Below are 12,631 nucleotides of genomic sequence, written 5' to 3'. Positions count from 1 at the left end.
TTAACAGGATTTAATGTATCGAACGAATCAAATACCGGCAAGTTCGTCACGACAGGGTTTATTTATTATTTTAAGCATTTCCTTATCTAATGCGACCCTTAATCTATTAATAAATATATCTATTTATGTTAGGACCTCCTAATTTTTTTTTGGAGTTACCAAATACTTTTGTAATTCCAGTTTATTAATTAGGAGTCACTGAATTGAGAATCACAAAGACTTAATTAACTTTGGAAATCAGAGAATCAAGAGAGCGAGTGTTGCCAAATATCGGTAATTTCGTCACGACATTGTTTATTTATTATTTTAAGCATTTCCTAATCTAATGCGACCCTTTAATTATAAATAAATCTATATGTATTTATGTTAGGACCTTCTAATTATTTTTTGGAGTTACCAAATTCTTTTGGAATTCCACTTTACTAAGTAGGAGTTACTGAATTGTGAATCATAAAGATTTAATTAACTTTGGAAGTAAGAGAATCAAGAGAGCGAGTGTTGCCAAATATCGGTAATTTCGGACACTCTATTTACTTATTTGCGTTACCGTTTTCATGAAATTATATAAGCAAACAAACCCCTTTGGGTCGTGTTAGATAAATTAACAGGGTTTAATGTATCGAACGAATCAAATACCGGCAAGTTTGTCACGATATTGGTTTTTATTATTTTAAACAATTTCTTTATCCAATGCAACCCTTAATCTATTAATAAATATATTTATTAATGTTAGGACCTCCTAATCAAATACCGGAAAGTTCGTCACTGCATTGCTTAGTTATTAACAAATAAAATCTGAATTGTTATCGAAATTTTAAAAAAATTACCGAAATAAAAAATATCAGATTTTATTTGATTACCAAAATAAAAATAGATTTTGATATCGTATATCTGAATTATATTAGTTAATAATTGTTACCGAAATTGTTTTCAAATAAAAACTGATTTCTTACCGAAATTTTTTAAAAAATTACCGAAATAAAAAAAAAAAATCAGATTTTATTTGATTACCGAAATAGAAAGTGATTTTAAATTTTTTTTAAGGGATAAAATAGATTCTGATATTATAGAATTCTATTTATTTTTTAGATATTCTTTAATTTATTTAGTATGTTAATTTTCCTAAATTGATGCCTTAGATTTTGTTAATAATTGTTACCGAAATTCTTAAAAAAAATCAGATTTTATTTGATTGTTATGGAAATGTTTTTTAAAAACAATCTTATTTTATATTATCTAATTCTATATATTGTTACCTAATTTTTTTTTTAAATCTTATCTTGTATTAAAAACAAATCTTATCTTATATTGTTACCAAAAATTTTTATTTTAGAATCTTATCTTATGTTAAAAAAAAATTATTTTATATGTTACCGAGATTTTATTTGATTAAAATATCGGTAATTTCAATCTAAACAAATCCTGTTAAATAGAGTGTCCGAAATTTCGGTAACATAAGTAAATAGAGTGTCCAATATTACCCTGTTAACAAAATCAGATTTTATTTGATTGTTAACAAAATTTTAAAAAAGAATCTTATCTTATATTATTTGATTCTATATATTGTTACCTAATTTTTTTTTTTTTAAATATTATCGTGTATTAAAAGCAAATCTTATCTAATATTGTTACCGAATTTTTTTTCAAAGAATCTTATCTTATGTTAAAAAAAAAAAACTTATCTTATATGTTACCGATATTTTATTTGATTGTTACCGAAATTTATTTGATTGTTACCGATATTTTTTTTTTAAATCAGATTTTATTTTATTACCGAAATAAAGATATATTTTCTCTAATTTATTTAGTCTCCTATTTAGTCTCCTAATTTTCCTAAATTGATGCCTTAGATTACTTTATTGATACTAAATCCTAGTTATTAAACCAATTAACATGACTGTCAAATTAGTAAACCAAAACCTATGTACCTATGTATTCATAACGGGTATTGGGTGCCACCATTGGGTCCCCTATGGAAACGCTAGTGAACCGTATTGGTTTTTTCGACTGTCTAGAATCCGACCCAACCCATTATTATTGTTCTGAATGAGAGCGGAAACCGTTTAATGAACGGTCGGTCACGTTATAGGTGCAAGTACGGGGATCTGAAACGTCCCAACACCCGTTTCTTAATATTTTGAAAATATGTATTAAGATACTACAACGACTGTTTTCATATATAGTAGAAATAAAATGGGGTCAAATTGAGTTAGTATGTGAATAGTGCACACAATCAAAACGGCGCGTGTATTAAGGGACAGAGGGACTAGTACTATACGTTTGTATAATAATCCATATGTAATAATATTAGTTTATCCAATGTCAAAGGGGGGTTGAATTTTATTAACCGGTTATTTTATTAGCCGCTATGGAAAACTCTTACCAATCAAGATTTCATCCCCCTTTTACATGGATACTTTACTTTGTGTGGGTATAAATTTTTGTCCCTCATTGAACCGTATGGGTTTATCCGACCGTCTATAATCCGATATGTGTACAACCCGCGTGTTGATTTTACGAATCCTACCCAACCCCTTATTGTTGGTCCCATTGGTGTCCGAAATCGTGTACAAAACGATCGGTGACGTTATAAACGCAATAACTCGGATATGAAACGTTCCAAAACCCGTTTATGATAATAAATTACAAAATGCTTACTGTGATGAACATTTGACGGTGTCCACCATTAAATGATATAACTAGTACAAAGTAATTGACGACAATAATGACAATAGTAGCCACAAACGATACTTACATACTAATGTTCATTAAATAATTACAAACACTTTACATAGACACAAACACTTAACAAGAGACACACTAACAAACATCTTAACCCTTAATCTCATAACCAAAGAGACACACCAACATACCAATAATATGTACAACTTACACTGCGTCACACAATACTTTTGCACACATGCGAAATTGCACTCTCACGGAGCAAGTGTTGGGGACTTGATACGCGCAATTCCTATATTAAGATCAATTATCCTTTGTTCTGCGTAATCATATTTCTCAATGAGTTCTTTCATATATCCACAAACATCTGCTCGACCACCAATCCGCAACGCCTGGTGCAGCGATGTGAAGAACTGACGTTGCATGGCTTTCAATCGCTGTATATGTTCTTTGCAACTTCTTATCCCATTCTCCATTTCCTTGTTCACTTCATCAACGCCTTATTCCACACCGTCATATATCTGTAGCAAATCTGTGAATAGGGTCTCAGCCCGACTATTCTCTTCCCACCTCATTCTTATCATTTTTTATTTTATGTGTTCACGCTGAGTTTTTTTCGCGTCCTTGATCTGTCGAAGCTTTGAATTAATTTCCGCCATTGTACGTTCTTCCGTCATGGGTCTATTAGGAACGCAAGACCAACTCGATTCTGCAGATGCCATTGGATTATCGTTTTTCTGGAAAATGTGTTTTTTTATGTATTATGCAAGCGCTCTTAAAACATGGTTTAGTCCGGGCTATTTAAAGAAGACGTTCCATGGGATCGTCCTTATCCAAATTAGTTGAAATATAAATAACTACCTTTATTTAATATTTCATAATTAAACTGTCCTTATATGTAATTATAAATTGCGTCATATAACTGCCATTAATGGGGTATACATGTCGTTAATAACCGCCTACCATACTAACTACCACGCAACGTTATCTTATACTAGTATAGGACCCGTGCAATGTACAGTAATCCAAAATTATTGACATGTTGTACATATTTTTGTTAAAAAATAATTCATATCCATCTAATTTCCGTACCACTAATGTTCCACTTTTCAAATATTTCGTTTAATTATTAATTTGAGATGTTCTAGAACAATATATCTACTAATAACATGAATATATACATGAATATGAAACAATTTTTCCTAAATTGAGCCTTAGATTTCGTTATTGATTTTCCTATAAAAAATATCAGATTTTATTTTATTACCAAAATAAAAATAGATTTTGATGTTTTTTGTTTAGGGATTAAATAGATTCTGATATTATATTATTTATTTTTTAGATATTCTTTTTATAAAAAAATCAGATTTTACTTGTGACTATAAAAAAAATTTAATTCTATTTGTTACGATACAGAAAATTAGATTTTATTTGTTACGATAAATCAGATTTTATTCAGATTTTTTTTTTATTTCGGTAATTAACTATTACCGTATATCTTAATTATATTAGTTAATAATTGTTACCGAAATTGTTAACAAATAAAATCTGAAAGAAATAAAATCTGAATTGTTACCGAATTTTTTAAAAAGTACCGAAATAATAAATATCAGATTTTATTTGATTACCAAAATTAAAATAGATTTTGATATCGTATATCTGAATTATATTAGTTAATAATTGTTACCGGAGTTGTTAACAAATAAATCTCATTTGTTACCGAAATTTTTTTAAAAAAATTACCGAAATAAAAAAAAATCTATTTTTATTTGATTACCGAAATAAAAATAGATTTAGATATTTTATTTTTAGGGTTAAAATAGATTCAAATGTTATAGAATAATATTTACTTTTTAGATATTCTTTAATTGATTAATATGTTAATTTTCCTAAATTGATGCCTTATATTTTGTTAATAAGTGTTATCGAAATTATTTTAAAGAAATCAGATTTTATTTGATTGTTACCGATTTTTTTAAAAAAATATCTTATCTTATATTATTTAATTATATATATTGTTACCGATTTTTTTAAAAAAATCTTATCTTATATTAAAAGCAAATCTTATCTTATATTGTTACCGATTTTTAAAAAAAATAATCTTATCTTATATTAAAAAATTCTTATCTTATATTGTTACCGATATTTTATTTGAATGTTAACAAAATTTATTTGATTGTTCCGATTTTTTTTTTTAAAAATCAGATTTTATTTATTACCAAAATTAAAATATATATTCTCTAATTGATTTAGTTCTCCTATTTAGTCTCCTAATTTTCCTAAATTGATGCCTTAGATTACGTTATTGATACTAAACCATTTACAAGATATCGTTTATTTGATTTATACTAAATCAATTACGTTATTTTTTATCCTATATTCTGTAACTTTTAACGAAATAATAATTGTTTTTTTATTTGAATACCGAAATAAAAAAAAAATCAATTTTTATTTTATCTTACATCGAATCATGAAATAGAATCATACATCGAATCATGAAAATTACCGAAATAAATAAAATCTATTTTTATTTGATTACCGAAATAAAAGTAGATTTAGATATATTTTTTAGGGATAAAATAGATTCAAATGTTATAGAATAATATTAATGTTTTAGACATTCTTTAATTGATTAATATGTTAATTTTCCTAAATTGATGCCTTAGATTTCGTTAATAATTGTTACCGAAATTATTTTAAAAGAATCAGATTTTATTTGATTGTTACCGAAATTTTACAAAAAATATCTTATCTTATATATTATTTAATTATATATATAATTACCGATTTTTTTTTTTTAAATCTTATCTTATATTAAAAACAAATCTTATCTTATATTGTTACCAAAATTTTTTAAAAATAATCTCTCTATTTACTTATTTGCGTTACCGTTCACATGAAATTATATAAGAAAACAAACCCCCTTGGGTCGTGTTAGATAAATTAACAGGGTTTAATGTATCGAACGAATCAAATAACGGCAAGTTCGTCACGACATTGTTTATTTATTATTTTAAGCATTTCCTTATCTAATGCGACCCTTTACTTATAAATAAATCTATATCTATTTATGTTAGGACCTCCTAATTATTTTTTGGAGTTACCAAATACTTTTGTAATTCCAGTTTATTAATTAGGAGTTTCTGAATTGAGAATCATAAAGACTTAATTAACTTTGGAAATAAGAGAATCAAGAGAGCGAGTGTTGCCAAATATCGGTAATTTCGGACACTCTATTTACTTATTTGCGTTACCGTTCACATGAAATTATATAAGAAAACAAACCCCCTTGGGTCGTGTTAGATAAATTAACAGGGTTTAATGTATCGAACGGATCAAATACAGGCAAGTTCGTCACGACATTGGTTATTAATTATTTTAAACAATTTCTTTATCCAATGCGACCCTTAATCTATTAATAAATATATCTATTAATGTTAGGACCTCCTAATTATTTTTTGGAGTTACCAAATACTTTTGGAATTCCACTTTATTAATTAGGAGTTACTGAATTGGGAATCATAAAGACTTAATTAACTTTGGAAATAAGAGAATCAAGAGAGCGAGTGTTGCCAAATATCGGTAATTTCGGACACTCTATTTACTTAATTGCGTTACCGTTCACATGAAGTTATATAAGAAAACAAACCACCTTGGGTCGTGTTAGACAAATTAACAGGGATAAATGTATCGAACGAATCAAATACCGACAAGTTCGTCACGACATGTTTATTATATCTATTAATGTTCGTCACGAGGTGCGTGGCATGACGCGTCAGTCGACTGGCCCGGGTCCCCTATGGGTGGGCCCTGAGCTTTACGATGGTCGTGATCTACACTACGACCTAGAGCACCATGTGACTTCCCGCCTTTACGCGAGGAGAGAGACTACGGTTCGCGGCTATGGCGCCGCGACGAGTGAGACCATTTTTAGCTATCTGAGCTCGGACGCCCAGGCCTTGGTGAGGGCGAGCTCACTGTTTCCGGTGGTTGAGACCTTCTGGGAGATACTGCGGCTCAACATCTCCCTGTCCTTTCTGCGGTCGTTCATGAGGTGGTGGTGGGATACCACCAACACCTTCCATTTTCCCTGGGGCGAGATGACGATCACTCCTGAGGACTACACAGCTTTGACGGGTTTGACATTTACAGGGAACCCCGTTCGTCTGAGGTCGGACGACCCATCGCCGACTGTTGCTGAGGGTACAAGGCTCCTGGGCTCGTGGATGGGTAGTAGGTTACCTTCGTACCAGCCCCGTGGGATACCTTTCGTTGACCCGATGTGGGCTTTGGAGCACGGGGTAGAGGAGTCGCCTTCGAGACAGGCTCGGCTGTTCTACCTCCATTTTATTACTTCCACTTTTCTATCGGGTCCGACTGACACCTTTGACTCGAGGTGGATAGGCATGGTGGAGGACGTGTCTACACTGGGTGACTATCGCTGGGGCGATTTGGGCTATGCGACGCTTGTCGGCCAGATGAGTTTGTCGGTGAGCGTCTCGGACCCGAGTATACGTCACTTTGTGATTACATTAGCGGGAGTGCCGCATTTGATCGAGGTATGTGCCTAGACTTTCTTTTGTTTTTCTCGCTTTTACCCGGCCTCTTTTTTTTTAACGCTTTATTATCCTTTTCTTTTGCAGTTGTGGGCCTTTGAGCACTTACCCTGGCTGGCTCCCCGAAAGGGGCAGAGGCCTTTGGAGTTCCCTGCCGGTCGCCGTTGGGGTTGGAAGAAGAAGCTGACAGTGCGTTCGCCGCCCGATACCGTGTGGGATCTTATCCGGGACGGGAACCCTGAGCATGTACAGAATCTTATCCTCTACCTCGTATTTCGTCATTCTTTTCATGTGCGAGATCTGACTGCGTTTTGTACGAAAACAGGTGGTTTGGACCCCATGGCTCTCTTTTAGGGGTACCCATGCTTCGGTCAGGGAGAGTTATGCCCTGAGCCAGATGCGGGTCTTGTTCGTTGGCCGCCGGGACCCTGTCTGGTACCTGGGAGAGCGGGTACGTATGGAGACGGTCGGGGTTTTTTCGGTGCCCAGGCCTCCGCCTGCGACCATGCTGTCTACTGGCTGGATAGGCGAGTCGTGGAGGGTCCACTCGAGGACTGGTGTGCCGGCGACAGAGTTGGTGATAGAGGGAGCTAGCTATTACCAGTTTATCCAGGATTCTCTTCGTCTCCCGGAGCCTGGCGCTGTAAGTTGCCTCCTCTCTTTGTATTGATTTTAGTGTTTTCATGTTCGTGCCCATGTGTTTATTCCTACTGTGTTTTGTGCAGGAGGGTCCTGACCCTTTGTTGGGGGGATGGGTGCTTCCCGATGCTCGGATCTCGTATACCGGAGAGAGTGGATCCGAGATTGTGGAGACTTTCCCGGAAGACCGGGTTTTCCATGCTCCGCTCCCTGAGGGAGTAGAGGCGGTATGCACCTTTCATTTGTGTACTCTTGTTTATATTTTTTCTTTCTTCTTTTACTGACATTCTTGTTTTAGGTTCCGGCCCATACGGCCAATGCGATGGTGGGGGTGATCAACCGGTTGAAGTCCGCGTTGGTTCGAGCTCGGTCTGCACTTTCTTGCAGGAGCCCCCACTCTACTCGGGTAATGTGCCCTCTTTTTTTTCTTTTGATCTGTACCTTTGGTTTGGCTTTCGGTTATTCACTCTCTTTTTTGTCCCTTTTTGCAGACGGCTACTGGGCGTGCTGGGGCCGATGACGCGGGTCCCTCGGGCGGGGGACACGGTTGTCGCGAGAGAGAGAGAGAGCACAACACTTGCCCCTACGGCATCGCCGTTCTGACGCGGGGGTGAGTTCTTCCGCGGAGAGGTCCGAGCCGGAGCGTAGGCGGCGTTCCGTGTCGGTGGCCCGAGAGTCTAGCCCCGAGTTGCAGTCGCAACCCCATTTTTGGGGTGACTCTGGCTGGGGTCCCTCATACCACGGGGAGTGGAGTGGATGGACCGGCGAGGCTTGGAGACATGGAGCCGATGACGAGTCTTAGGCTTACCTCCTGTTTTATACATATTCATTCTTGTGTTCCGCATGTATATATATATTTTTTGCGATTTTTGGTGCAAGAATGTTTTGAGCCTTCCGTGGGCTTTGTTTTAACATATTATAGCAATATTAGCTTCCTAAACCAACGACGAATTTTTAAAAGGAAAAGACTTTCGTAAAAATAATGAGTTCATATAAGAGTGCACATATATTTTTAGACTAACCGACTACTTGGGGTATTACATATGCATGTTCACTATTTTTGTTTTTTGCCGACTCGTGTCATACTCCTTTGTTGGGCTTTTTCCTGGAAACTCTTGTGGCTTTTTCATTTTATTTGGTCTTGCCCGTGCATGGGTTAGGGTAGAGTGCCCTTTGCGATATCTTTTCTTCTTGATGCGTTGCATGACTTTATTATTTTATAATTTTTTATTGGACCGAATCCTTGAGAAGGATTGCCTACGTATCTTGTCAGAATCAGGTCGCGCGTAGTTCTAGCTTTTTTGAAAAAAAAACTTTTTTGAAAGGGTGTTCATTACTCGTCTGCTTCCCCCCCAAGTGTTCGTGGTTCTTTTGAGGGTTAGAAAAAGGAGTACGAACACTTTGTAGAAGCGGGAGGGTAGGTGGCAAGAGAGAACAACGCCCGATTTAGGGCGAAGGAAATATCGCCGCCCAGCCTGGGCGTTAGAAATAACAGCGCCCAGTCCTGGGCGTTGAAGTTTTGTCCTTCGCTTTTTCTACTTTATCGAGTTTTTTTTTTTTTGCCGTTTGTTTAGAGTAATGCGCAGAATGTTTGCTTATGAGTTTTAATGTATTTTATTAGATGCCTTAACTCCGGACTGAATTTTATTAAATATAGTACTTTTTCAATTGGTCTAAGTTCGTGAGGTTAGCGAATTCCGCTCCATCTATGTCGGCTAGTTGGACTGCTCCGCCGGGTAGGATGGTCTTTACAAAATATGGTCCTGTCCAGTTAGGCCGGAATTTTCCTCGAGGGTCCGTAGTAGGTGCGCGGACTTCTTTTAATACAAAATCGCCTTCTTTGATGTTTCGAGGTTTGACTCTTTTGTTGAATTGCCTTGCGATGCGCTTTTGATACACTTGCACGTGATGTAGAGCTCTCAACCTCCGTTCGTCTAAAAGGACGAGTTCGTCGTACCTAGCTTGAACCCAATCAGCTTCGGGTAGCTTGCTTTCTAGGACGATCCGGAGGGAGGGAATCTCCAACTCGACCGGTTGGACTGCTTCCATTCCGTATACCAAGGAGTAGGGTGTTACTCCAATGGAGGTGCGGATTGAGGTTCGATAGCCCCATAATGCGAAGTGTAATTTGTTGGGCCAATCCTTATAATTTTCGGCCATTTTTTCGATTATGACTTTAATATTTTTGTTGGCCGCCTCTACCGCGCCGTCATTTGCGGCCTGTAGGGAGAGGATTTATGGTGTTTGACATGATATTTTTTGAGCAGGTCTTGGACTTCGGCCCTGAAGTGGGAACCTTTGTCACTTATGATTTCATGTGGAACCCCGTATCGACAGAATATGTTCTTTTCTAGGAATCGGGCGACATGTTTGGCTGTTAACTTTGCATAGGAGACTGCCTCTACCCATTTAGTGAAGTAATCAATTGCAACTAAAACGTACTCGTGTCCCCCTACGCCTGTTGGTGTTACCTTGCCGATTATATCTATACCCCAGGTGGAAAAGGGCCATGGAGAAGTGAAGGTGTATAGTTATGAGGGAGGTAAATGGTTAAGGTTACTGAAGATTTGGCATTTTGGGCAAGTTTTTACAAAGTGATGGCAATCGGTTTCCATAGTGGTCCAATAGTACCCTGAGCGGGATATTTTTCGGGATAGCATTTTTCCGTTCATATGGGGTCCGCACACGCCGTTATGGTATTCTTCCATTAGTCTTTGGGCTTGATTTTGATGGACACAAAGTAACTTGATTTTATTCGGCGTGTATTTGTACAGTTCTCCCAGAATTATGCTATACTGTGAAGCGAGGAGGCGCAGGGCCTTTTGTGCTCGCGGGGAAGTGTTTGGGGGGAATTCCCCACTTGTTTTGTAACGAAGGATGTCCGTGTACCATGGTTCTTCCTCGGTGTTTTCAGGTTCGGAGTCTATGGCACAACAATAAGCCGGCTCTTTCCTTCGCTCGACCCGAAGGGTCATTCCGTCCCATTCATTCGGGATGTTGAGCATTGAAGCTAGCTTTGCTAGTGCATCCGCGAATTGGTTGTCGTGTCTTGGGAAGTACGTATAATCGATTTTTTCAAATTGCTCGACTATTTGGTCCAAGTGAGCTTGATATTTTGAGAGACTAGTGCTTCGCACCTTCCATCTTTTGGATATATGGTTGATTATTAGGGAAGAATCCCCGAAGACTTGTAGGTATTTGACTCCGAGGCTAACTGCGGCCTCTAGCCCAACTATGCAGGCCTCGTATTCGGCGGCATTGTTTGTGGCCTCGAAGTCAAGTTTGACGGAAATTGGTATATGGGCTCCTTCGAGACTGACTAGGAGAACTCCGACCCCGCATCCTTTTTGGTTGGACGCGCCATCGAAGTATAGTGTCCAATAGTCGTCTTGTATCATCAGAAGTTCCTCGTCGGGGAGGAGGTAAGCTTCCGGGGTTTCCTCATTCGTGGCATGTTCGGCCAGGAATTCGGCTACCGCTCTTCCTTTGATTGTTTTTTCCGGCATGAATTTTAGGTCGAATTCTGAGAGCATGACTAGCCACCTGGACAGGCGACCACTCAGGGCGGGCTTTTCGAACACGTATTTTAAGGGATCTAGTTGTGACACTATATGAACAGTGTGGGCCAATAGGTAATGCCTGAGTTTTTTGGATGCCCAGACGAGGGCGAGACAGGTTTTCTCAAGTTCTGTGTATCTCGTCTCGTACTGTATGAACTTCTTGCTCAAGTAGTAAATGGCTCGCTCGGACCCATGTACACACTGTGAGAGCATAGCTCCTGCTGCAGTATCCGTGACGGTTAGGTATAGGCGTAAAGGGATTCCAGGCAAAGGTGGGGAGAGGACGGGTGGCTTGCTTAGGTATTCTTTGATTTTATCGAAGGCAGTTTGGCATTGTTCATCCCATTCGGCCTTTTCCTCTTTTCTTAATTTTTTGAATATTGGCTCACAAGTCATAGTAAGCTTGGAAATGAACCTACTAATGTATTGCAGCTTTCCTAGGAAGCCCCTTATCTGTTTTTCTGTTTTTGGTGGGGGCATTTCGGTAATGGCTTTGATCTTAGATGGGTCAATCTTGATTCCTCGCGTACTAACAACATATCCTAGCAATTTTCCCGAGGTTACCCCGAACACACATTTTTGTGGATTTAGTCTCATGTTATATTTCAAGATTCGAGTGAAGAATTTTTTAAGTGCCGGGAGGTGACCGCGCCGGTCTTTAGATTTGACGATCATGTCGTCCACGTAGACCTCGATTTCTTTATGTATCATGTCATGGAGTAACGTGGTGGCTGTTCTTTGTGAAGGAAATAATGCCCTTGGTCCAAGTATGCATTCTATGATAAGTCTAATAAATGCGGTTCAGTATTAATTAACAAGTTAATAATTCAGTGAGATCAAGTGAGCTGAATGCCTAGCTAGAGGCCGCTTCAGTTCAAGTGGAATTAATGATATTAATCCACAGCTTACTCTTGACTGAACCCGTAGGGTCACACAAATAGTACGTAAACGGATCAAGTATTTAATGGCATTAAATACTCTATCTATGGATATTCGGAATCGACGGATCTTGGTTTCAGTGGGAGCTGAGATCGTCACAGGCAAGAAATGAATACTCCGGAAACGATGATATTGCCGGAAACGGAAATATGGATCGTATCGGAAATATAAATATTATCCAAGTCGTAGATGTTGCCGGAAACGGAAACATGGTACGTATCGGAAAATATTATCGGAAATGGAAAAATTACCAGA

This window comes from Spinacia oleracea, chromosome 3 (genome assembly GCF_020520425.1).
Source record: "Spinacia oleracea cultivar Varoflay chromosome 3, BTI_SOV_V1, whole genome shotgun sequence".
NCBI lineage: Eukaryota > Viridiplantae > Streptophyta > Magnoliopsida > Caryophyllales > Amaranthaceae > Spinacia > Spinacia oleracea.
This window is presented reverse-complemented; position numbering follows the sequence as displayed.